Here is a 25,044-nt window from a genome sequence, read left to right as displayed (position 1 = left end):
TCTTCTCTTACAGATGTCCAGTGTCGCTCTACAGCTTATACTGATGTACTGCCCTCATGGAATCTACTCCTGAGATGTTCTGCTTCTTCTCTTACACATGTCCTGTGGTCCTGAGATGCTCTGCAGCTTATACTGATGTACTGCCCTCATAGAATCTACTCCTGAGATGTTCTGCTTCTTCTCTTACACATGTCCTGTGGTCCTGAGATGCTCTGCAGCTTATACTGATGTACTGCCCTCATAGAATCTACTCCTGAGATGTTCTTCTTCTTCTCTTACACATGTCCTGTGGTCCTGAGATGCTCTGCAGCTTATACTGATGTACTGCCCTCATGAAATCTCCTCCTGAGATGTTCTGCTTCTTCTCTTACACATGTCCTGAGATGCTCTGCAGCTTATACTGATGTACTGCCCTCATGAATTCTCCTCCTGAGATGTTCTTCTTCTTCTTCTCCTCTTACAGATGTCCTGTTCCTGAGATGATCCGCAATTGACTGAGGCGGTGATGCTGCCCAGCTGGGTGTAATGCTCTGCAGTCAGATCCTCAGTATCACTCTTGCTGTCACATGCTTTCTTCTCCCTTCATGGTGTGGTGTATTGCTCTGTCAGGACATGCTCTGTGTGGGTGACACCTTCATTCTCTAGACATGTTGTGTCTCCACATCAGAGGCTGTCTGTGCTGAAAGTGATAGCCAGATGTCTCCTCATGAGACATGCTGGCTTCTGATCACCAGTGATGTTGATGACAGGAGCTGTCTCTCCATGTGCTGTGTCTTGATCACTAGTACTATTGATGACTTGAGCTGTCTCTCAGAGACTTCTTGTCTCGTCATGATCACAGGTGCTATTGTTGGCATGAGCTGTCTCACCTTCAGAGGAGCAGCCTAAGGTACAGTAGTACTATTGGTGGGATTTGCCATTTATTCTTGTTCTTCTTCTCTGAAGCCGGTCATATACAGTTGCATGGTGAACGACTTGTCCTAGGAAAAAATTGTCTGCTTTCTTCCAAAAACAGCACCACACTTGTCCAAAGGTTGTGTTGGGTATTTCAATCTCATTCACTTCAATGGAGTAGAGCTGCAATACCAGACACAACTCATAGATAGGTGTGGCACTGTTTTCGGTAGAAAGCAGCCATGTCTATCTACTCCTGGACAACCCCTTTAATAGTTGGTCTGAAAATGCCCATGACATCTCCAGATATCTCATCACGTCTCCATAGATCAATATTTGCTTTGTTCTGTGACCATGTGAATGTTGATGAGGAGCAAGCCAACTGGTTCGTTAGTAATGACTGGCTTTCCAATCAAGCTATTGACTTCAGCCAACAACAACCAATGTATCAGGCATGTATATAGGCTTTTCCACAGATATCTGCCCTTGGTCAGCATCCGTCACACTCTTTGTACCAATAGAGGCTGGTGTAAACTGGCATTCGTAGATGCCTAATATCACTAATGTTTAAGAAGCTTGAGATCTTCTGTAAGTAATGTGAATTTATATTGGGTTGTCCTTTCATATTTGAGACATATTCATTGCCATGAAAGCTCTATCTATCACTAAAATGCTCAGTGTGAATGTGCACACACCCATTAGACAAAACACGGTTGCACCCACCGATGAGCAAAGTTTGGTCAGATGGTCAATGGTTTGGTAAGTCGATCTATGCTTTGGTGAAATGGATTTATGATCAATGGTTCTAAGAGCTGTCTGTGGCTTTGTAAATGGATCTTTGCTTTGGTTGGATGATATATAGTTTGAATCTATGACTTGGTAAGATGGTCTGTGGTTTGGTGAGATGATATATGTTTTAGGTAGAAAGTCTATGATTTGGTGAGATGATTTATGGTACTGTTAGAAGTCTTTAGCTTGTTCAGGGGTTCTATGGTTGGTGTGAAGATCTATTAATTTTTGATATGGTCTATGGTGTGGTGAGATGGTCTAGGTAGATGATAGTTTGGTGTGATGGTTATATGAACTTGGTCAGAAGATCAGTCAAACCATACATCTGTGGTTGGTGTGAAGGTTTATGAATTATCTGTTGTTTGGTGAGATGGTTTTTGGTTTAAGGAGATAATGTATAGTTGGGAGAGAAAGTCAATGCCTTGGTGTGATGGCCTATGGTTCTATGAGTGGTTTATAGCTTGGTCAGACATTCTATGGTTTAGCTATTTTTTGTATGGTCTATGACTTGTTTAGATGGTCAGTGGTTTGGTGGGATGGTTTATGGCTTCAGAGAGTGGTCAGAAGTTTAACAGAAATTATCTATGTTTTGGTATGATCATCTGTAGTTTGGTGAAGAGGTCTGTCTGTATGTTTGACCATAGAATTGAATTGGCTTCTTGGTCACTGAGAATATTTAAAAATATCTAACAATTGCTCATGTGGAGAATTCATTATAATCAAAGGAGAAATAATCATAATTGGAAAGCTGATTTTTCTGTCACTGAGGTCACTAGTAAAGCCTCATTCACATGTCAGTGTTTTACGGACATGTGCTGTATGTTTTCTCCACAGACAGCACACGTCCCTATTCATTTTAATGTGTGTATTCAGACATTAGTGTTTTAGCACGGTCCGTGGTCCGTTTTTTAGCACGCATGCATGCCCTATTTTGTCTGTGTTCACGGATCCATCACACCCATTATAGTCTATGGGTCGGAGAAAATCACGGATGCCATCCGTGTTGCATCCGTGTTTCACGGATCATTAAGAAGAGATTCTTTGAAAATTATTTTTCAGCTGTTTAGTGTCAGTGAAACACGGATGCAACACGGACAGGAAAAAACTTACACAGAGACCCAACGCGGATCCTTCACGGACAGCTTCACGGATGCATCACTGACCACCTGCTCACGGATTTGAGCACGGACGTGTGAATGAGGCTTAAGACAGTAAACCTGCAGCTGCGTTTGTCAGGCATTCCTTAACCTCGGCAGATCCCCCTCCTTCCATCTCCTCCCATGTCTTTCCCATTGGCTCAGTTCCTCAGCATCTTTTTGTTCTACGCGTTCTCATTTTTCCTCCATATTCATCTTTCTGACAGGTAAATCTTACGTGCGCTTTACAAATCTCCTTTTCGCTGAGTATCAACCCTCACACAAACTCTAGACACCAACAACCCTTCACACATCTAATACCTCATAAACCCCCTTGTCTCACTAAGAGACCTTCACAGGACCCTTTGGCCTCATGCACACGGCCGTTGTTTTGGTCCGCATCCGAGACGCAGTTTTGGCGGCACGGATGCGGACCCATTCACTTCAATGGGGCCGCAAAAGATGCGGACAGCACTCCGTGTGCTGTCCACATCCGATGGTCCGTTCCGTGGCTCCGCCAAAAAAATATAACATGTCCTATTCTTGTCCGGCTGTCCGTGCCGTTCCGCAAATTTCGGAATGCGCACAAACGCCATCCGTGTTGTGCGGATCCGCGATTTGTGGACTGCAAAACACAACATGGTCGTGTGCATGTAGCCTTAAGGGCATTAGCTTTCCCAGAGGTCCTACAAGATCAAGGACCCTCCCAAAACCAAGGAGCACCAGTAATTTTGTAGGTCTGACAACCTTGCTTTCATAGAGAAAAAAGATCAGAAAGTCAGAGGATCTCTGACTTGGGTGGAATGTCCATTTAAGATAAGTCAGAAAATGTTTCTTTCAAGGGAACCTGTCACCTGGATTTTGGGTATAGAGCTGAGTACATGCGCTGCTAGATCACCGCTAGCACGTCTGCAATATCCAGTCCCTATAGCTCTGTGTGCTTTTATTGTGTCAAAAAAACAATTTTATATATATGTAAATGAGGCTACTGTTTCCGGAGCCCAGCCACGCCCACTGTGAAGGAGCCCAGCACCGCCCCGCATCATCCGAATCTCCTTCTTGCTCCCTGACGTCGAAAAGCTAGAGCACCGCTATCTTGCGATGCGTAAGCTAGCGCATGCGCAGTGCCGGCATAGTGTTCCTTCCCTGTGCTGGCATCAACCTCAGGGAACGAACTGCGCATGCGCTAGCTTGCGCATCGCGAGATTACGTCGCTCTAGCTTTGTGACGTCGGGGAGCAAGGAGGAAATTCGGAGGATGCGGGGCGGTGCTGGGCTCCTTCACAGTGGGCATGGCTGGAGACAGGACTCATCTAAGGTTCATTTACACAATAAAAGCACACAGAGCTATGGGGACTGGGTATTGCGGATGTGCTAGTGGCGATCTAGCAGCCCATGTCCTCAGCTCTATACCCAAAATCCAGGTGACAGGTTCCCTTTAAACTTACGATTTTGTATAAAAGTTTTATAAAGATCTTGTACATACAGATGATGTATACAATATAAAATGAAAAAGTGACATCAATCTGAAACATTTATAACACACAAGTAAAGTACACATAGCAATGGAACATCACCTATAATCCAACTATATTTATATTATCATAGTAATATAAACATGGTAAGAAAAATTAAATAAAAACAGAAGAGAAGACAAGAGTAGAACTTGACTACCACATTCATAATCTTTTCATATCCTCAGATAATCAGAGAGGAAGGAGGGTTGAGAGAAAAAAAGAAGCTATTTTTTTTTAGTGGTGTATAGGTGAGCCACTGTTCCCAGTTGAGAAGGGATCTCAACGTACCCAGCACAAGCTCATACTGGAATTGGGTATCTACCCGTTTAAGAACTACAAGAAATTATAAATAATTAGGCACCAGGGTCTAATTAATTATAATGTATTCAAGCTCTGTGTTTCCAATGCAGAATCTAACTACTGTACCATAGGTTTGATCTATTGCTTAGCAACTAGAGTTACAGTCATTGGGTGACTACACTGGATGTCCATGTTCATGAGGCCATGACACAACGGGTCACCAGAAGTGAAAAACTTTGAGGAGCTGTAGCACTAAATCAGCTTTCTGGCCCTTTTATTCTAAGAATTAATGCCATCATCTTCTATGATGGGAAGGCATGAATACAGAGGGGACCCCACCTCCCCCTTTATTCCAGCGCAGCTGTTTTTGACTCTAGCACAATCAGGGCATTCATTTACAAAGGACACCCATCAGAGTGATGCACAATCTGAAATGAAGATGTCAAAACCACAACTCCTCTCTTAAGATTGGGGTTCAACGGGCTCTCTTCAATAGACTTTACACATATGTGGTAGCCCAAAAATATACCCCTTCCATTACACCGCTGGTATGAGAGCCTAGCTGCACTCCGTCACCACAATACTGTACTTTGGCTTCCCTGGTAGGGGAGGGGGACCAGTCTCCGGAGCGCGGGGAGGGAGGATTAGATCTGAGTGCAGAGCTCTGTGCCCTGCAGGCTGAGTGGGGAGGATGTATGTCAGGGACAAGCTGGTGGATCCCATTGGGATAATGGAAAGAGACAGACTCTTTTGCATTTCATAAACCCTGCTCCATTCATATACGTGTATGTCAATATGTAGGCAAGAAGACAGCTACATTGTTACAGGTGTATTTAAAGGGACAGGCCCAAATAAAGCAAATTCACCCTCTAAAACAGTGTCTGAACACAGGAAGGCTGTAAATGAAGCCCCACATGCTGATGTGCCCCCAATGCCTCAACGATAGCTCAGATTTGTACCTATGACACTGGCTGACCTGTTACATGTGCACTTTGCAGTTGAAGACATCTGTGTTGGTCCCATGTTCATATGTGCCCACATTTCTAAGAAACATGATGTTTAAATATATGCAAATAAGCCTCTAAGAGCAACGGGGGCGTTGTCGTTACACCTAGAGGCTCAGCTCTCTCTACCACTGCTGCGCTCTTTCCACTTTGATTGACAGGGCCAGGCATTATAAGTTTACACTGCCTGGTCCTGTCAAAGTGTAGAGGACGCAACAGTTGCAGAGAAAGCAGAGCCTCTATGTGTAACAACACCGCCCCCGTTGCTCCTAGAGCAGTGGTTCTCAACCTTTCTAAAGCCGTGACCCCTTAATACAGTTCCTCATGTTGTGGTGACCCCCAACCATTACATTTTTTACCTTGCTACGTCATAACTAATTTTGCTACTGTTATGAATTGTAATGTAAATATCTGATATGCAGGATGTATTTTTATTGCTACAAATTGAACATAATTAAAGCAGAGTAATTAATCACAAAGACATCCACAGACCCCCCCCCCTAAACAGTGCCATTCACAGATCCCCCCTAAACAGTGCCATCCACAGATCCCCCCTAAACAGTGCTATCCACAGATCCCCCTCCCCTAAACAGTGCCATCCACAGATCTCCCCCCTAAACAGTGCCATCCACAGATCCCCCTAAACAGTGCCATCCACAGATCCCCCCTCCCCTAAACAGTGCCATCCACAGATCTCCCCCCTAAACAGTGCCATCCACAGATCCCCCCTAAACAGTGCCATCCACAGATCCCCCCTCCCCTAAACAGTGCCATCCACAGATCTCCCCCCTAAACAGTGCCATCCACAGATCTCCCCCTAAACAATGCCATCCACAGATCCCCCCCCCTAAACAGTGCCATCCACAGATCCCCCTCCCCTAAACAGTGCCATCCACAGATCTCCCCCCTAAACAGTGCCATCCACAGATCCCCCCTCCCCTAAACAGTGCCATCCACAGATCTCCCCCCTAAACAGTGCCATCCACAGATCCCCCCTAAACAGTGCCATCCACAGATCCCCCCTAAACAGTGCCATCCACAGATCCCCCCTAAACAGTGCCATCCACAGATCCCCCCCTAAACAGTGCCATCCACAGATCCCCCTCCCCTAAACAGTGCCATCCACAGATCTCCCCCCTAAACAGTGCCATCCACAGATCCCCCCTAAACAGTGCCATCCACAGATCCCCCCTCCCCTAAACAGTGCCATCCACAGATCTCCCTCCTAAACAGTGCCATCCACAGATCCCCCTCCCCTAAACAGTGCCATCCACAGATCTCCCCCCTAAACAGTGCCATCCACAGATCCCCCCTCCCCTAAACAGTGCCATCCACAGATCTCCCCCCTAAACAGTGCCATCCACAGATCCCCCCTAAACAGTGCCATCCACAGATCCCCCCTAAACAGTGCCATCCACAGATCCCCCCTAAACAGTGCCATCCACAGATCCCCCCTAAACAGTGCCATCCACAGATCCCCCCCTAAACAGTGCCATCCACAGATCCCCCTCCCCTAAACAGTGCCATCCACAGATCTCCCCCCTAAACAGTGCCATCCACAGATCCCCCCTAAACAGTGCCATCCACAGATCCCCCCTCCCCTAAACAGTGCCATCCACAGATCTCCCTCCTAAACAGTGCCATCCACAGATCCCCCCTCCCCTAAACAGTGCCATCCACAGATCTCCCCCCTAAACAGTGCCATCCACAGATCCCCCCTAAACAGTGCCATCCACAGATCCCCCCCTAAACAGTGCCATCCACAGATCCCCCTCCCCTAAACAGTGCCATCCACAGATCTCCCCCCTAAACAGTGCCATCCACAGAGCCCCCCCTAAACAGTGCCATGATGGCACTGTTTAGGGGAGGGGGGATCTGTGGATGGCACTGTTTAGGGGGGGATCTGTGGATGGCACTGTTTAGGGGGGATCTGTGGATGGCACTGTTTAGGGGGGAGATCTGTGGATGGCACTGTAGGCGGATCTGTGGATGGCACTGTAGGCGGATCTGTGGATGGCACTGCCATCCACAGATCCCCCTACAGTGCCATCCACAGATCTCCCTCCCCGACGCTCACAGCAGTATATTTATAAACTAATCAGTAACTACTTTAACTTTAATCATTGCTCATTGCTGAGCTCTTTACTTGGATTATAATTTATTTGGATATGGGATATCTTACTTTGTCTTAGCTCCGGTAATAGCAGGCAGTGCGGGGGGCGGCGCTCACTCACTGACGTCACGCGCCTGCACCGCCTAGTGGGAGGAGCAGGCGCGTGACGTCAGTGAGTGAGCGCCGCCCCCCGCACTGCCTGCTATTACCGGAGCTAAGACAAAGTAAGATATCCCATATCCAAATAAATTATAATCCAAGTAAAGAGCTCAGCAATGAGCAATGATTAAAGTTAAAGTAGTTACTGATTAGTTTATAAATATACTGCTGTGAGCGGCGTGGCCCTGTATATTCTAACCCCCAGGCAAGCGTCCCTGTCACCATGGGAACGCCTGGGGGTTAGAATATACCATCGGATTTGAGTTTTTACGATAAGCCTCAGGCGACCCCCCGGAAAGGGCCGATCGACCCCCAAAGGGGTCGCGACCCCTAGGTTGAGAACCGCTGTCCTAGAGGCTCATTTGCATATATTAAAACATAATTAATCTCAGCTGTGCGGCACATATGGACACGGGACCAACACAGATGTCTTCAACTGCCAAGCGCACATGTAACAGGTCAGCCAGTGTCATAGGTACAAATCTGACGCCATTTAAGATTTCATTGGCCCTTCAAACTTCTTGCACACTATAAATGTCTGTAACGAGTTTTTCAGTAGTCCACGTATGCCCTCTTGGTGTTGCGGACTCATTGATGGGCTTAATAAAGTTGAAAGCCGCCACGTTAGTTTATGAGGTGCAGGTTATTGCAGCATTGTAGGACAGATATCAGCAACCTTCGGCACTTGAGGTGGTGAAACTACGACTCTTAAAATTCACACTTCTTTGGCTTTTCTCAGAAATCCAATACAAGTGAATGGAGCCTGCTGGGAGTTGTAGTTTCACAACAGCTGGAGTGCCGGGGGTCGCTGATCCCTTATTTAGGGGGTTTAGTGGGTGGACACACTAATTAAGCTATGCTAAAACAGTCAACTTCTCCATGGCTTCCATGCCTCTTCAACTACATGGTGCTGTGGTGAAGCTGAATCTCAACCAATGGATGGTACTATTGAAGGGTTAAGAATGTCTGCTGACCAGATCTACCATCTCAATGATATCTGAATGTGTCTGGGTTGAGACTGACTTTGTTGTGACTACAGAACTTGGCAGGAATCTCCAAAACCAAGTGACCTTAGATCTGAGCCTTTCAGAGCGAGCACAGTCCTGGCATTGTCTCTTTTTCCTGCTCCTGCTTTACTGTAGAATTGAGAGAGATCCGACCATACTCTATAAGAGTGAGTTGGATGATATTCTTACAGACGCTTGTGACCAGGGTATCATTACCACCAAAATGATGGAGGGGTTGCGAGTTGACTTTCCTGTCAAGCCCACCTTGTATCTACTCCCCAAGGTGCACAAGAGCCGTACCCATCCCCCCGGACGTCCGATCGTTTCGGGGATTGGCAGCTTGTGCACCAATGTGGGAAGGTTTATCGACTTTTCTCCAGAAGAGCGTAGAAACTCTCCCTTCCTTTGTTAAAGAGGACCTTTCACCGATTCTTACCCTATGAACTAACTATACAGACATGTGGAGCGGCACCCGGGGATCTCGCTGCACTTACTATTATCCCCGGGCGCCGCTCCGTTCTCCTGCTATGCCCTCCGGTATCTCCGCTCACTAAGTTATAGTAGGGGGAGATTCCAGTCCCTAAGTTATGGTAGGCGGAGTCTGCCCTTGTTCTGCTCTAGCACTGGCCAATCGCAGCGCAGAGCTCACAGCCTGGGAGGTTATTTTCTCCCAGGCTATGAGCTCTGCAATGCGATTGGCCAGCGCTACAGAAGAACAAGGGCAGACTCCGCCTACCATAACTTAGGGAACGGAGATACCGGAGGGCATAACGGGAGAACGGAGCGGCGCCCGGGGATAATAGTAAGTGCAGTGAGATCCCCGGGCGCCGCTCCACATGTCTGTATAGTTAGTTCATAGGGTAAGAATCGGTGAAAGGTCCTCTTTAAGGATACAACGGATATGCTGAGACGGCTAAATGGGATTCATGTTGATCCGGATGTGGTTCTTGTCACATGCGATATTGAATCGCTATACACGTCTATATACCATGACCAGGGAGTGCGGGCATCTAGATCTTTTTTGACCATGTCAGATTATGACAACAGCATGATCGAATTTATTCTGGCGTTGTTGGAATTTATGCTTACGCATAACTATTTTTTATTTAAGGACCGCCTCTTCCTACAGCTCCAGGGGACAGCTATGGGGGCATCTTGTGCCCCCTCATATGCCAACCTGTTCCTGGGGCTGTGGGAGAGAGAGATCGTCCAGGACACGCCTGGATACGATGCCGCACTCCTATGGTCTAGGTATATAGACGATGTGTTTTTTCTATGGCAGGATACCATTCCGGCCTTAGAAAACTTTTTGGCCTGTCTCAACAATAATACACGTAACATCAGACTTACCTGGAAATACAGTCTCACGAATGTCGAATTTTTGGACATAATGATTACTAAGGGACCTGATGGATATTTGTCCACTGATCTCTTTAGGAAGTCCACTGCCGTCAATGCCCTTCTCCACGCCTCCTCTGCTCACCATCCGAAAACGATACAGGCAATACCTACAGGGCAATTTCTAAGAACTCGCAGGATCTGCTCCAGTGATAAGCAGTTTGAACAAAAAGCAGGTGCTCTGACGCAGCGATTCCTCGAAAGGGGTTACCAATATAATACTATACAGCGGGGCTACGAGAGAGCCAAAAAAACATCCAGAGACTCCTTGCTGGTGAGTAGAATCAAAAAACGGGACAACCGAGATACATGTGTGAGATTTATCACTCCCTTTAATACGAAATGGAGGTCCATCCAGAACATTTTGAGGAGACATTGGTCGGTTTTGCACACGGATGGCGATCTGGCGGTATGCCTTCCTGCATATCCCCAGATCACTTGGAGGCGGTCACGCAATTTGCGTGACATCCTCACGAAGAGCCATTATGTCCCTAAACCTGTGGGAGGTATCTTTGGGAGTAAGGGCCCCAAGTGGGGGTCTTTCTCTTGTGGATCCTGTGCCGCTTGCAAATACATGATCCGTTCCACCGCCTTCAGTGACTCTTCTGGCCTGAAAGATTTTAACATTGTACATAATATAAACTGTAACACAGAGGCTGTGATATATTTGATCACATGCCCATGCAATCTTTTTTATGTCGGTATGACAAAGAGAGCTCTTAAGATCCGGGTTTTGGAACATGTTTGCAAGATCCGATCAGCTGCAGAGATACCTGAGAAGGATTGGGAGTCACTGCAGGCGGTTCCACGACATTTTTGCAGGTTTCACGGGTCCGATCCAGGGGGTTTGACGGTGAAGGGTATTGACAGAATCCATCCAGGGTCTAGAGGTGGGAATATTAAAATGGCTCTACTTCGTAGAGAGACTAGGTGGATAGTCAACCTAGACACCGTCACTCCGAATGGCCTCAATGAATCTAATAGCTTTTCCTCCTTCCTATGAATATTGCGCGAATTTTAATTGCAGGGTATAATTTTCTTTGTTTTTAATTTTCTATTACTATAATATTGTTGTTCTTTTCTTCTTTTTGAGATCAAACCATTTAGTAATTGTGGGGATCTGGCGATGACGGACAGAGCAACCAACTAAGGGATGACATGATCGATATAGGAGACGAGACCCGTCAAGATCTCCTAGCAACACACTTATATGGCTCTGAGTGAATGCATTTGATGGTGTACCATGCTGGGCACCGAAATCACATATGTTGAAGACCTCTCTGGTATATTTTAGCCAGGGCGACTTCTTGTCATGATACTATTACATTTTAAAGAGATCCTCTAGACTCTAGATGGATCCTGTGCCATACAGTTTAGGTTGCTTCGATTACAATCCTTCTTCGGGTTGGGAGTGCCATGGTCGACCCCGCATACGGCCTTCTTGCCGTCTGCGGTGCCGCCCTCGTCACTCCCACCCCATATTCGTGCCATTATTGACACTGTCATTTTTTGCTATCCCTGTTTGGGGTTTGGGGGTGCCTCGGTCGACCCCGCCGGCGGCTCTTGCCGCCGGTGGTGTCGCCCCGGTCACCCCCTCTCCAAAGATTTGGGAGTAATCATGCTGTCAACGCGTTGTTGTATTTCTGTGGGCCGGTAGTGCCTTGGGCGACCCCGCGGGCTGCCTTTGGCTGCCCGCGGTGCCGCCTTGTGTCACTCCCACCCCATATCCTTGTTGCTATGGATGTTGACTATCAATCACTTCTGAGGGCCTTCATCATGCGGCTTCTATACAGCACACATTCTTGTTTTCACCTATGTAATAGGAAGATTCTTCCCATTTTTTATGAATTGTTGTTTTATTATATTTATTCTCGATGCCTATATGATCTAGGGTCCTTCCATTTTGTACACACGAATTTGTTCTGTAATTAGAGAGATCATATTATCATGCTTATTTTAGATCAAGACGGAGAGTGCCTCTAATCATGAGTTATATTGTATTATTGGTCATTATGAGCACTCCCGATTGTATGCTTTTTGGATTATGGATTTTACCGATTATACGCATATTATTGATGGCACTGTAAACACTATATTGTCCATACTGATCACTTTTGGACATTATTGACTATGCGAATATCACTGATGGCATCTAGATTCACATATATGATGTTTTTTTAATAATCTTTTTGCACTATACATCTAGATCGTTTTTATGATCTACATAATAGTACTGTGGTTCCATTTACTATGGGCCCCTAGTACATCACTTGTTTTTTACTTGATGTGCGGGCAGGTTATGGTGTTATGTTATTGACAGCCAAACCTATAGATCACGCCCTCAATTAAACGACACTTTTTCACATTTATATTTTCACCTTTTATCTCACTGGTAGATTCTTTTTTGCTGATGTGATGTGGCCTGGATTATGTGGGACCCAATATGGATGCAGACAGTGTGTGTCCTGTGGCATTAGTCACATTACCTGTGCGACTAGATCTATTTTCAGGTTCTCTACTAGAGCCGTGAGTTGCGGGTCACCTGCGTTCCACTGGGTCGCGGGGTGCGCATGCGGGGTGCGCATGCGCTGTGCGACGCCATCTCGACGCGCTCCGTGACGTCTGTAAGCGACGCGCATGCGCGGTGCGCGGATGTGGACGCGCTGAGAGATGGCGCCGCATACCATGGAGTTCCCCGCGCCCGATTGTGTGGTCCGCAGATGTGCCGCATCCAGGTAATTCGCTTCCGTTATCCCACCCCCACTTCATCCTATATATACCCTGCTTACTCACTACATAGTACCTCCTGACGAAGCCGTTGAGGTGAAACGCGCGTCGAGGTCTCGCGCTCAGGGTCTGACATCCACTCCGCCACCATGTCTTCAGGTACGTCCTGTTATTAGTACAGCTCCATACATCTTACAGGGTACCCTTGTATTTAGGTGCATATTATTTCTGATCTCCAGCCAGTGATTCTCATTTATTGGTATTATTATCATTGGTCGGTTTTGGTGCCTATGAATTTTGGTGTATGTACGTCATGGCTCATGGTTTACCAGATCTGGTCTGTGGTACCTTGTGTACATAACCCTATTGGGGGCGACCTTCATATGTTACATCATTCTGGTTATCCCTGAGCCTTACGTTCTTATCTTTTGGTCGTACCTACCTGTGCCTTATATTGCACAGTTCTATTGGTGGTGGTCTTGGTGTTACTGGCCCTGTGCTTCTCCGTACACTGTATACCATCCTGTTGTTTCTCCATACTTTATATATTTTATAATAAATGACATTTTTGATATATTAATTCCACTTGTTTGGTTTTTTGTGTCTTAGTTGAGACTGACTTTGTTGTGACTACAGAGCTTGGCAGGAATCTCCAAAACCAAGTGACCTTAGATCTGAGCCTTTCAGAGCGAGCACAGTCCTGGCATTGTCTCTTTTTCCTGCTCCTGTATCTTGGGCACATTCTCCAAACTCTTTGCTTGGTGCATTCTAATGTTACAGACATAAATTGAAGCATAAGGGATTGATGAGAGCACCGTTCCCCCCACTACTCCTGTGCTAACCCTTTACCTAGTGCCAAAAAAATATAATATGGCGTGAACCAAACCTATCATTCCTCCACTGATTGGCAAGGGTTTGCTTTCTCCGATGATTCTCTGGGCCCACTCATCCATGTGGAAGGCACTAGCAACCAATTTGGGTATGAATCCATCCTTGCAGATCATGTTCACCCATACATGCTGATTGTCTTCCCTGGGGTGGTTGGGATCTTCCAGCAAGACAATGTGACATATCACATGACTAGAAATGTCCAACATCGGTTGGAAGACCATGACCAAGACTTCCAGGTACTACCCAGGTCCCCTAATTCCCCAGACTTGAACCCAATTGAGCATCTGTGGGACCACCTCAATTGTTGTGTTCGCTCTATGGATCCTCCCCTATAACCCTCCAGTAGCTGTGGGATGCACTGCAGTCAGCATGGCTCCAGATACCTGTGACAACCTACCAGGACCTTACTGAGTCACTCCCAGCCGTCTAGCTGCTGTCCGTGCTGCACACGGCGGTTACTCTGGATATTAACCGGTGGTCATAATAATGTGACTCATCTATATATGTATATGTGAAGGGTTTGTACAGCTATTTTTTTAAAAAGACTCCTCATGGTGGCAAATAAAATAAGTGACCTGCTGCTTCTGTTGAAACATTTCATAGCCCCATCAGTCTCTAGTTCTAGGTCCCTCTCAATGCGCCGGAATGAAAAATAAAATAAATGGCCAGAAAAGCCCTTTAATAAATTCTGGCTGGGTACCAGATCCCTGTTCCTGGCTGAACATGCACTAAAATGATTGGGAAATACAAAAACAGCCCCAGTTCTTGGGATCTTAGAAGGTCCCAGTGGTTGGTTCTCTAGTTCAGGGATGCCCAACCTGCGACCCTCCAGCTGTTGTAAAACTACAACTCCCACCATGCCCTCCTGTAAGCTGATAGCTGTAGGCTGTCCGGGCATGCTGGGAGTTGTAGTTTTGCAACAGCTGGAGGGCCGCAGGTTGGGCATTCCTGCTCTAGTTGATATGCCATAAAACCCTACGGTGTAAATACCGGTGCCCCCCAACTGGAGTCCAGGTCTTCCTTCTTGGTAGGTGATGAAAAACTGGTTCTGAGGCAGAAGAATGCTTAGTGTGATTGTCAGCTCCCCTCCCCCACATAGAGATCACTAATCATAGAAAGGAGAGACTAAGGGTCCATTCACACGTCCGCAACGTGTTTTGCGGATCTGCAGATTTGCAAAACACGGACAGCGGCAATGTGCACTCCACATTTTGCGGACCGCACATTGCCGGCACTAATAGAATATGCCTGTTCTTGTCCGCAATTGCGGACAAGAATAGGACATGTTTTATTTTTTTTGGAAACGGAATTGCGGACCCGGAGGTGCGGGTCCGCAATTCCGTGTCCGGGCAGCACATCGTGCTGCCCCATAGAAATGAATTGGTCCGCAATTCCGTTCCGCAGAAATTGCGGACGTGTGAATGGACCCTTAGGGGGTAATTTATCTTCCTTCTGCGCCAGGGGTTTGTTGTTGCAAATCCCCAAAAAACAACTGGTTTTGTGACTTTTTAAATGCCATTGCGACTAGATTTAGTTGCAGCTGGAATTTCTACGCCGACCTCAACAGTTGTGGAAAAGGGGAGGGTGTGGGGGGGCCATCAGCCCCGGCACATTCATCTTCATTTACACCAGAAACTGGCATAAATGATGGCTGAAATCGAAGCCAGCTACAAGCTGAAATAGGTTTCAGCTTGGCAGACAGACTGCTGGAGGAGGCATTTAATTTATGACGAGGTTTTGCCTCATCTTAAGTTAAATGCCTCTCCTGGTGGTTCAGGCTTTATCAGCGTAGCACGTTCTTGATAAATCAGAGCCTTGAATTTTGGAATAGAGAGCAGATTTACTAATTCTATAGATGGCATAAGCTTAGACACGCTGTCTAGACCTGTACCACATTTATCACAGGGGCTCAGGCTGGATGATAAATCGGGTGCAGGGATAGACACTTTTGTATAACTCTATACCAACTATTGCTTGGCTTACTTTAAAGAGGTTATGGCATGATTGATGTAAAAAATGAAAATCAGACATATAGTACATGATGCCTTTCTAACAAAGCTAGAACCAGCCCTGTACCTCACATGAATCCAGAGATCTCCCCATTTACTGCTCTGATTGCTCTGCTAGATTATCTTCAGCCTGACAGCTCAGTGGGCATGTCCTTTCTGCTGCAGCTCTTTCCCTGTAACTGCCACAGCTTCTAACAGAACATTTGACTGGTGGAAGTTGCAGATTTAAACTGGGCATGTTAGACCAGCTCTGTAAGATGGACAAAAAAAAATAAGGAAAAGAACAAACAGCAGGTGGCGCTGTACATTTTATTGAATAGTATTCATTTCCAGGTGCTGGTTTAAAAAATGTAGAATATGTTTTGTGACAATTTCGTGCCAGAATTGTGTCACAATTTTGGCACATCGTAGTCTATGCCTCCGTCCCACAATGCCCGCCCCATTTTCAAGAAAATCCAAATCAAGTCCAGCCGGCACTCGATTCACCTCACACGTTGCGACGGGAAGGAGCGTGCTCCACAACAATCGTATAGAAGAATCCCAGCAACGATGTCACTTCAAAATATATTCATTTATTTCATATTCTTGCAATGTATATCAATGATTGACGCGTTTTGGCAAACAGCCAAAGAAAGGCTGTTTGCCGAAACGCGTCAATCATTGAGCTATATTGCAAGCATATGAAATAAATGAATATACAGTTGCAAGAAAAAGTATGTGAACCCTTTCGAATGATATATGGATTTCTGCACAAATTGGTCATAAAATGTGATCTGATCTTCATCTAAGTCACAACAATAGACAATCACAGTCTGCTTAAACTAATAACACACAAAGAATTAAATGTTACCATGTTTTTATTGAACACACCATGTAAACATTCACAGTGCAGGTGGAAAAAGTATGTGAACCCTTGGATTTATTAACTGCTTGAACCTCCTTTGGCAGCAATAACTTCAACCAAACATTTCCTGTAGTTGCAGATCAGACGTGCACAACGGTCAGGAGTAATTCTTGACCATTCCTCTTTACAGAACTGTTTCAGTTCAGCAATATTCTTGGGATGTCTGGTGTGAATCACTTTCTTGAGGTCATGCCACAGCATCTCAATTGGGTTGAGGTCAGGACTCTGACTGGGCAACTCCAGAAGGCGTATTTTCTTCTATTTAAGCCATTCTGTTGTTGATTTACTTCTATTCTTTGGGTCGTTGTCCTGTTGCAACACCCATCTTCTGTTGAGCTTCAGCTGGTGGACAGATGGCCTTAAGTTCTCCTGCAAAATGTCTTGATAAACTTGGGAATTAATTTTTCTTTCGATGATAGCAATCCATCCAGGCCCTGACGCAGCAAAGCAGCCCCAAACCATGATGCCCCCACCACCATACTTCACAGTTGGGATGAGGTTTTGATGTTGGTGTGCTGTGCCTCTTTTTCTCCACACATAGTATTGTGTGTTTCTTCCAAACAACTCAACTTTGGTTTCATCTGTCCACAGAATATTTTGCCAGTACTGCTGTGGAATATCCAAGTGCTCTTGTGCAAACTGTAAACGTGCAGCAATGTTTTTTTTGGACAGCAGTGGCTTCCTCTGTGGTATCCTCCCATGAAATCCATTCTTGTTTAGTGTTTTACGTATCGTAGATTCGCTAACAGGGATGTTAGCATATGCCAGAGACTTTTGTAAGTCTTTAGCTGACACTCTAGGATTCTTCTTCACCTCATTGAGCAGTCTGCGCTGTGCTCTTGCAGTCATCTTTACAGGACGGCCACTCCTAGGGAGAGTAGCAGCAGTGCTGAACTTTCTCCATTTATAGACAATTTGTCTTACCGTGGACTGATGAACAGCAAGGCTTTTGGAGATACTTTTATAACCCTTTCCAGCTTTATGCAAGTCAACAATTCTTAATCGTAGGTCTTCTGAGAGCTCTTTTGTGCGAGGCATCATTCTCATCAGGCAATGCTTCTTGTGAAAAGCAAACCCAGAACTGGTGTGTGTTTTGTATAAGGCAGGGCAGCTGTAACCAACACCTCCAATCTCATCTCATTGATTGGCCTCCAGTTGGCTGACACCTCACTCCAATTAGCTCTTGGATATGTCATTAGTCTAGGGGTTCACATACTTTTTCCACCTGCACTGTGAATGTTTACATGGTGTGTTCAATAAAAACATGGTAACATTTAATTCTTTGTGTGTTATTAGTTTAAGCAGACTGTGATTGTCTATTGTTGTGACTTAGATGAAGATCAGATCACATTTTATGACCAATTTGTGCAGAAATCCATATAATTCAAAAGGGTTCACATACTTTTTCTTGCAACTGTATTTTGAAGTGACATCGTTGCTGGGATTCTTCTATACCATTTTCAAGAAAGTAAAATTAAAAGTTGTAGAAACCCTGACTGCACCAAATAACATAATTTTTTTTATAGATTCTAAGCGCATACACATTAGTAAATCTGAGCCACTGTGATTATGGATCTCCTGCAGTTGACAACTGATCTCAGCCATTGTCAGCAGGGGACCCCTACTGTAAGTATCAGATCTAAAGGGGGCTACAATATCAAAAAGGGAAGCTGCACATTCACAACATTCCTGGTGGACAAGTCATAGAAGTCACTTTTGGGACAGCTGGCACAGTGGCGCTTACATTGGATGTACAGTAGAAGAAGCTTCTCTGCCGCGCTAGTATAGGACAGATGTCTCTAACAAGGAAATTTACCATAATTGCTCCATTATCTATATTTAGTTCCACTTCAGTACAAATTTTTCGGCGCTACTGTGTTATCAGCTCGAAATAGTTGCTTTTTTCATACACAGCTGCTCTGAGGGATAATTAGATGGAAATGATTTAGCCATCCATATCTGCGGTGGATCTGAGGACAGTTGGGTCAATATAGGTCACTCTAAACTTATAAAGAACTAGAAGTGGGGGGGGGGGATATAACAACTAGAAGAAAAAACTTCCAACTTTCCTTGCTGGTTCTGGGTCTGCACAGAGCTGGCTCTGGTGATTTGCATTTTGGGAAATATCATCTTTATACCAAGAAATGTGTAGGAAAATACTAAATGTCCCCTTATAATCCAGGAACTAAGCTAAATTGTTAGGGGTGTATGTGTGTTTAATTGATAATAAGCTTGCTGACTGTTTCCAATGCTGACCAGCAGACTTTGTCACACTTAAACTGGCCATATACATTAGATCTATGTCAGCCGATCCTGCTGATAGATGGTCGACTGAACCTGCCTATAACATGTATGGTTTCTAGGGGCCACAGATCCTACAGGGAAATTTCCCAGTGGACCGATGCCCAGGGGCTACCCAAGCCCTGCTCACAGGCGCCAGTTGGTTACATGGCGATCTGATGCTCTCAGCATTAATTAATGCTAGGAGCATCTGGTACTTATACACCTGCCAGCATGAAAATGCCCTCCTATATTCACCTGTATTGCCATCCTCAGGACGATGATAGAGTTGAGTGCAATCGCAGTATTTTCTTCTGTATGTTGGTCATGCCTTCTGTCCCTGCCTTTGGACCCTCCTACAACATGGGGCTACTTAAAAAAAATATAAAATCAGGGCCACTTTAAGTTCCCAGTCCGTCCCTAAAGGCATCCTCCCCTAGATAAGGATTGGGCACATTTGATTCCAGCTGTCTAATCCTTTTGTTCTCGGGGAGACACCCCACTGCCGGAGGTGTCTGGCAGTAGCTTTCACCCCATCTCCCCATGCATACTTATGGGAGAAATAGGGAGGGATAGCTGCTGGCTAAACAAGCATTCAGCTGACAGCTCATATGTTTAGCTTAAAAGGAAACTGTCAGAAATTTTGACCATCTAAACTGCTGACAGCAGTAGGTTGGGCATAGGGAGAGCAGCATAAGCCATTTTATATGAGCTTTTATTCTGCCAGATTGTCTTCTGTCAGGTGCCCAGGAGGCGGCGCTTCAACGTGAAGTCATCTAGGCCCTGGCCTTCTTCACATCCCCTCTAAGTGACAGCTGTAACATCCAAGCAGGAGACCACTACAGCTGTCACTCACAGCAGAGGGGCTCAAGGCAGAGAGCACTTCAAAGAGAAGCTCCGCCTCCAGTGCACTTGCAGGAGCAGAATCTGGCAGAATAGAAGTCCATATTCATACAACTCCTGATAATAAAAGCTCTACAAAAGATATGTTTGGACTGCTCTTGTGTGCCCCTACCTAGCGCTGTCAGCAGTTGAACATGGTCAACACCACTGGCTGACTGATCACCATTTTTCTCAAAAAACTGTATGCTGGGATGATTCAGCTGTAGTATTAACCTATATCTAAGCATGGTGCTGAGCATAGAGGCTCATTGGTGCCTCAAGGATTTGGGAGAAATACTGCAGCACTCTATGTCGTCACTGCAATTCCTAATTTATTCACCAATACTGAGACATTTCGACTACAATGAGTCTTTTTCAAGCAGAGTGACTCTTAATTATCTGGGGCCTGCTGGGCTAAGGTCTAACACTGCTGGCACCGCCACTTCATGGACTGTCCAATTTGGACCTAACAGTAGTGCTGCTTAATTTTGGATATTACTAGCATTGGTGCCTCGCAGCGCTGGGGTCCTGGTTCGAATCCTACCAAGAACAACATCTGCATAGAGTTTGTTGTATGTTCTCCCCGTGTTTGCTTGGGTATCCTCCGGGTTCTCCGGTTTCCTCCCACACTCCAAAGACATACCGATAGGGACCTTAGATTGTGAGCCCCATTGGGGACAGCGTAATGCTAATGTCAGTAAAGCGCTGCAGAATATGTCAGCGCTATATAAATGAGTATCATAAATAAATCGAATGTTGACCAATCAAAATCTAGTTTACATAATTCCACTGTGGGTTGGTAAATGAAACCTGGGACTTCACTGGATGCCAAGGAGGAACAAGTGATCTTATCACCCACATCGACATATAGCAGAGCTGGGCACGACACCCTTTCTCTTAGTAAAGCTTGGCCATCACTACCCCCTTCCCCACAGGCTATACTGAGAATTTTTCACAGCTTCGCATAATTTGGATTTCCTTAAGAATAATCCGCTCTGTAATCCATGGCAATAGAAATGCAGTTATTTATAGACACTTCAAAGAGATCACGAAAGGAAGCGTCTCCAAGTGGTGGAGCAAGCTAATTCCTCAGTTCTTATAGAGGACAGTGGGTCTGGGGTACTGGGTCTCTGGGGAGGGGGGAGAATACTGTACACAGTATCCTAAAAGCTGTCTCCAGATTGAAGAAGCCTGATTTGCATTCACATCCACTTGATCTGAGTACTATTCCAGTCTTTTGGAGGAGGCTTAAGCAGCCCTGGAGGTAATGGAGTCTATTATACAGAGCTTCCGGAGTAACACTCAAAGCCGGCCTGGTGTTGTGTCTTGTGTCCTCGCAGCCCTCTTGCTGCTTTGCTAGTAGGTTACAGACCTGTAGAGAACCGCAGAGTGGGACAGAACATGAACTGCTCTGCTACGGCGGCAGTATGCGCTTTCTGTATCTTGCCTTTAGAAAAAAACGGATAGGAATGAACAGGCAGCTGCTGAATATTTATGGACGCTGAAGAGAAAATATTTGCCATGAATGTGGGCACTTATTTGAAATGTCAACGCAAAACATCATTTAAGGGGGTGGAAAGGGCGTTTTACTGAGCTGTCAAAAAAGAGTAAATGGCACAATAGGATGCCATGCATATATTTTTGTACAATTTTATGCAGAATGTTATGGGCCCCCCAGAGCGTTTAGCTTGGGGGACACATGGGGGAAATGGCTCCATTATTTTAGTTAGAATATGTATGGCTTTGTCTCCTCCCCCCCCCCCCCCCTTCTTTTTTGTGTCTCCCCCTTTTCCCGCTCTTTTATTTCAGATTTACCTCAAGATGAAGTTCGGTCGAGTTCCAGCTGGTTTGGACAAGAATTTTAAGGCGAAGGTAGCTCCACAGCTGATTGGCTGACGCTGTTGCTGTGGGAGAATACTGGGTCTTGATTTGTTGTCCTGTTTTCGGCGGGAAGGATTTCTGCTTTAAATTCAGGTGCTTGGCGGCGTTCTGGGTCAGTCTGAAGAGGACCAGATCGTCACCCGCCCACCCTCCCTCCCTATTTAATGCTTCTTATCTGTCACTTGCTTTATTAGAGGGTCTGTATCACTCAGTGTTCCTGAGTGGATTCCGGGATTTATCTAATGGTTTGATGGTTTGTTAAATATTTATTATGGTGGTTTTTAATTATTTATTAAATTATTTATTATGGTGTTACCTTTAATAAAGCAATGTGGCCATTTTATTCCAAAGAAGTTGTTTTGTGTTTATTTTTAGTGTTAAGTTATAGTAGGGTTAAGGGTGACAATTAAGAGTCATTTGTAGAGCAAATCATTTCTATAGACCAAGACCACACATGATGCAAAATATACAGAACTCCAAATCCCCCGCTTCCCTTCAAACAGCCATAGAGGTACAGAATAAAATTCTGTATGGCTGCAGTCACCACTAGGGGGAGCTCACTGAATTACAGATATACAGTCAGGTCCATAAATATTGGGACATCGACACAATTCTAACATTTTTGGCTCTTTACACCACCACAATGGATTTGAAATGAAACGAACAAGATGTGCTTTAACTGCAGACTGTCAGCTTTAATTTGAGTGTATTTACATCCAAATCAGGTGAACTGTGTAGGAATTACAACAGTTTGCATATGTGCCTCCCACTTGTTGAGGGACTGAAAGTAATGGGACAATTGGCTTCTCAGCTGTTCCATGGCCAGGTGTGTGTTATTCCCTCATTATCCCAATTACAATGAGCAGATAAAAGGTCCAGAGTTTATTTCAAGTGTGCTATTTGCATTTGGAATTTGTTGCTGTCAACTCTCAAGATGAGATCCAAAGAGCTGTCACTATCAGTGAAGCAAGCCATCATTAGGCTGAAAAAACACAACAAACCCATCAGAGAGATAGCAAAACATTAGGCCTGGCCAAAACAACTGTTTGAAACATTCTTAAAAAGAAGGAATGCATCGGTGAGCTCAGCAACACCAAAAGACCCGGAAGACCACGGAAAACAACTGTGGTGGATGACCGAAGAATTATTTCCCTGGTGAAGAAAACACCCTTCACAACAGTTGGCCAGATCAAGAACACTCTCCAGGAGGTAGGTGTATGTGTGTCAAAGTCAACAACCAAGAGAAGACTTCACCAGAGTGAATACAGAGGGTTCACCACAAGATGTAAACCATTGGTGAGCCTCAAAAACAGGAAGGCCAGATTAGAGTTTGCCAAATGACATCTAAAAAAGCCTTCACAGTTCTGGAACAACATCCTATGGACAGATGAGACCAAGATCAACTTGTACCATAGTGATGCGAAGAGAAGAGTATGGAGAAGGAAAGGAACTGCTCATGATCCTAAGCATACCACCTCATCAGTAAAGCATGGTGGTGGTAGTGTCATGGCGTGGGCATGTATGGCTGCCAATGGAACTGGTTCTCTTGTATTTATTGATGATGGGACTGCTGACAAAAGCAGCAGGATGAATTCTGAAGTGTTTCAGGCAATATTATCTGCTCATATTCAGCCAAATGCTTCAGAACTCCTTGGACGGCGCTTCACAGTGCAGATGGACAATGACCCAAAGCATACTGCAAAAGCAACCAAAGAGTTTTTTAAGCAAAAGGAGTGGAATGTTATGCAATTGCAAAGTCAATCACCTGACCTGAATCCGATTGAGCATGCATTTCACTTGCTGAAGACAAAACTGAAGGGAAAATGCCCCAAGAACAAGCAGTGACTGAAGACAGTTGCAGTAGAGGCCTGGCGGAGCATCACCAGGGATGAAACACAGCGTCTGGTGATGTCTATGCGTTCCAGGCTTCAGGCTGTAATTGACTGCAAAGGATTTGCAACCAAGTATTAAAAAGTGAAAGTTTGTATTATGATTATTATTATGTCCCATTACTTTTGGTTCCTTAACAAGTGGGAGGCACAAATGCAAACTGTTGTAATTCCTGCACCGTTCACCTGATTTGGATGTAAATACACTCAAATTAAAGCTGACAGTCTGCAGTTAAAGCACATCTTGTTCGTTTCATTTCAAATCCATTGTGGTGGTGTATAGTGCCAAAAATGTTAGAATTGCGTTGATGTCCCAATATTTTTGGACCTGACTGTATACAGCTCCCATTAAACTTCACAAGATCCCTCTAGTGATAGCTGTAGGCAATTCCCATACGTGAAAACGAGACCAAGAATGGACATGAGCATGAGCTTGTAGATTTTTTTTTTTAACTGTGTGGACTACGGAAGAATGTTGTGTGAACATAGCCTCTATAAAGACATTTTATGAATTTAATCTGTATGTAATTTTAAACTTTATTGATTATTAGCTACTGGATTAAAGGAACTTCACTCAAAAAAAATAAATAAATGAATAAGATTCTAAAAGAGAAGAAACACTGTCAAAAAGAAAAGAAAGAACAGATGTGGTTAGGACACAGCAGAGAAATTAATTTATGGACTTCAAATCAGAATGGCAGAAAGAAACCAATCCTCTTAATATAAAAGCTGCCCTTCCAGAGATAAGCAGATTGCAGCTCTGAAGACAATCCATTGCCATGGGGTACGAGGTCATAAGGGCATTAGGGCAGACAGATCTGCAGTCTCTGAATTGATTCATCATGCTGGAAGAGACCCTGGTATCTACTGTCCAGTCCTGCTGTGTAGATATACAGTACAGACCAAAAGTTTGGACACACCTTCTCATTCAAAGAGTTTTCTTTATTTTCATGACTATGAAGGCATCAAAACTATGAATTAACACATGTGGAATTATATACATAACAAACAAGTGTGAAACAACTGAAAATATGTCATATTCTAGGTTCTTCAAAGTAGCCACCTTTTGCTTTGATTACTGCTTTACACACTCTTGGCATTCTCTTGATGAGCTTCAAGAGGTAGTCCCCTGAAATGGTCTTCCAACAGTCTTGAAGGAGTTCCCAGAGATGCTTAGCACTTGTTGGCCCTTTTGCCTTCACTCTGCGGTCCAGCTCACCCCAAACCATCTCAATTGGGTTCATGTCCCGTGACTGTGGAGGCCA

General features: G+C 45.0%; 1 protein-coding gene across 1 annotated transcript in view; it reads right to left on the bottom strand.

Moving 5' to 3' along the window:
* SAMD10 (sterile alpha motif domain containing 10) overlaps positions 1 to 25,044 on the bottom strand; it is a 196,630-nt gene that overhangs the window by 32,840 nt on the left and 138,746 nt on the right. The gene's annotated exons all lie outside the window — the stretch shown is intronic.

Source organism: Bufo bufo, chromosome 6, assembly GCF_905171765.1.
Source record: "Bufo bufo chromosome 6, aBufBuf1.1, whole genome shotgun sequence".
Lineage (NCBI taxonomy): Eukaryota > Metazoa > Chordata > Amphibia > Anura > Bufonidae > Bufo > Bufo bufo.
Note: the sequence above shows the minus strand (reverse complement) of the source record. Positions and strands in the feature narration are given on the sequence as shown.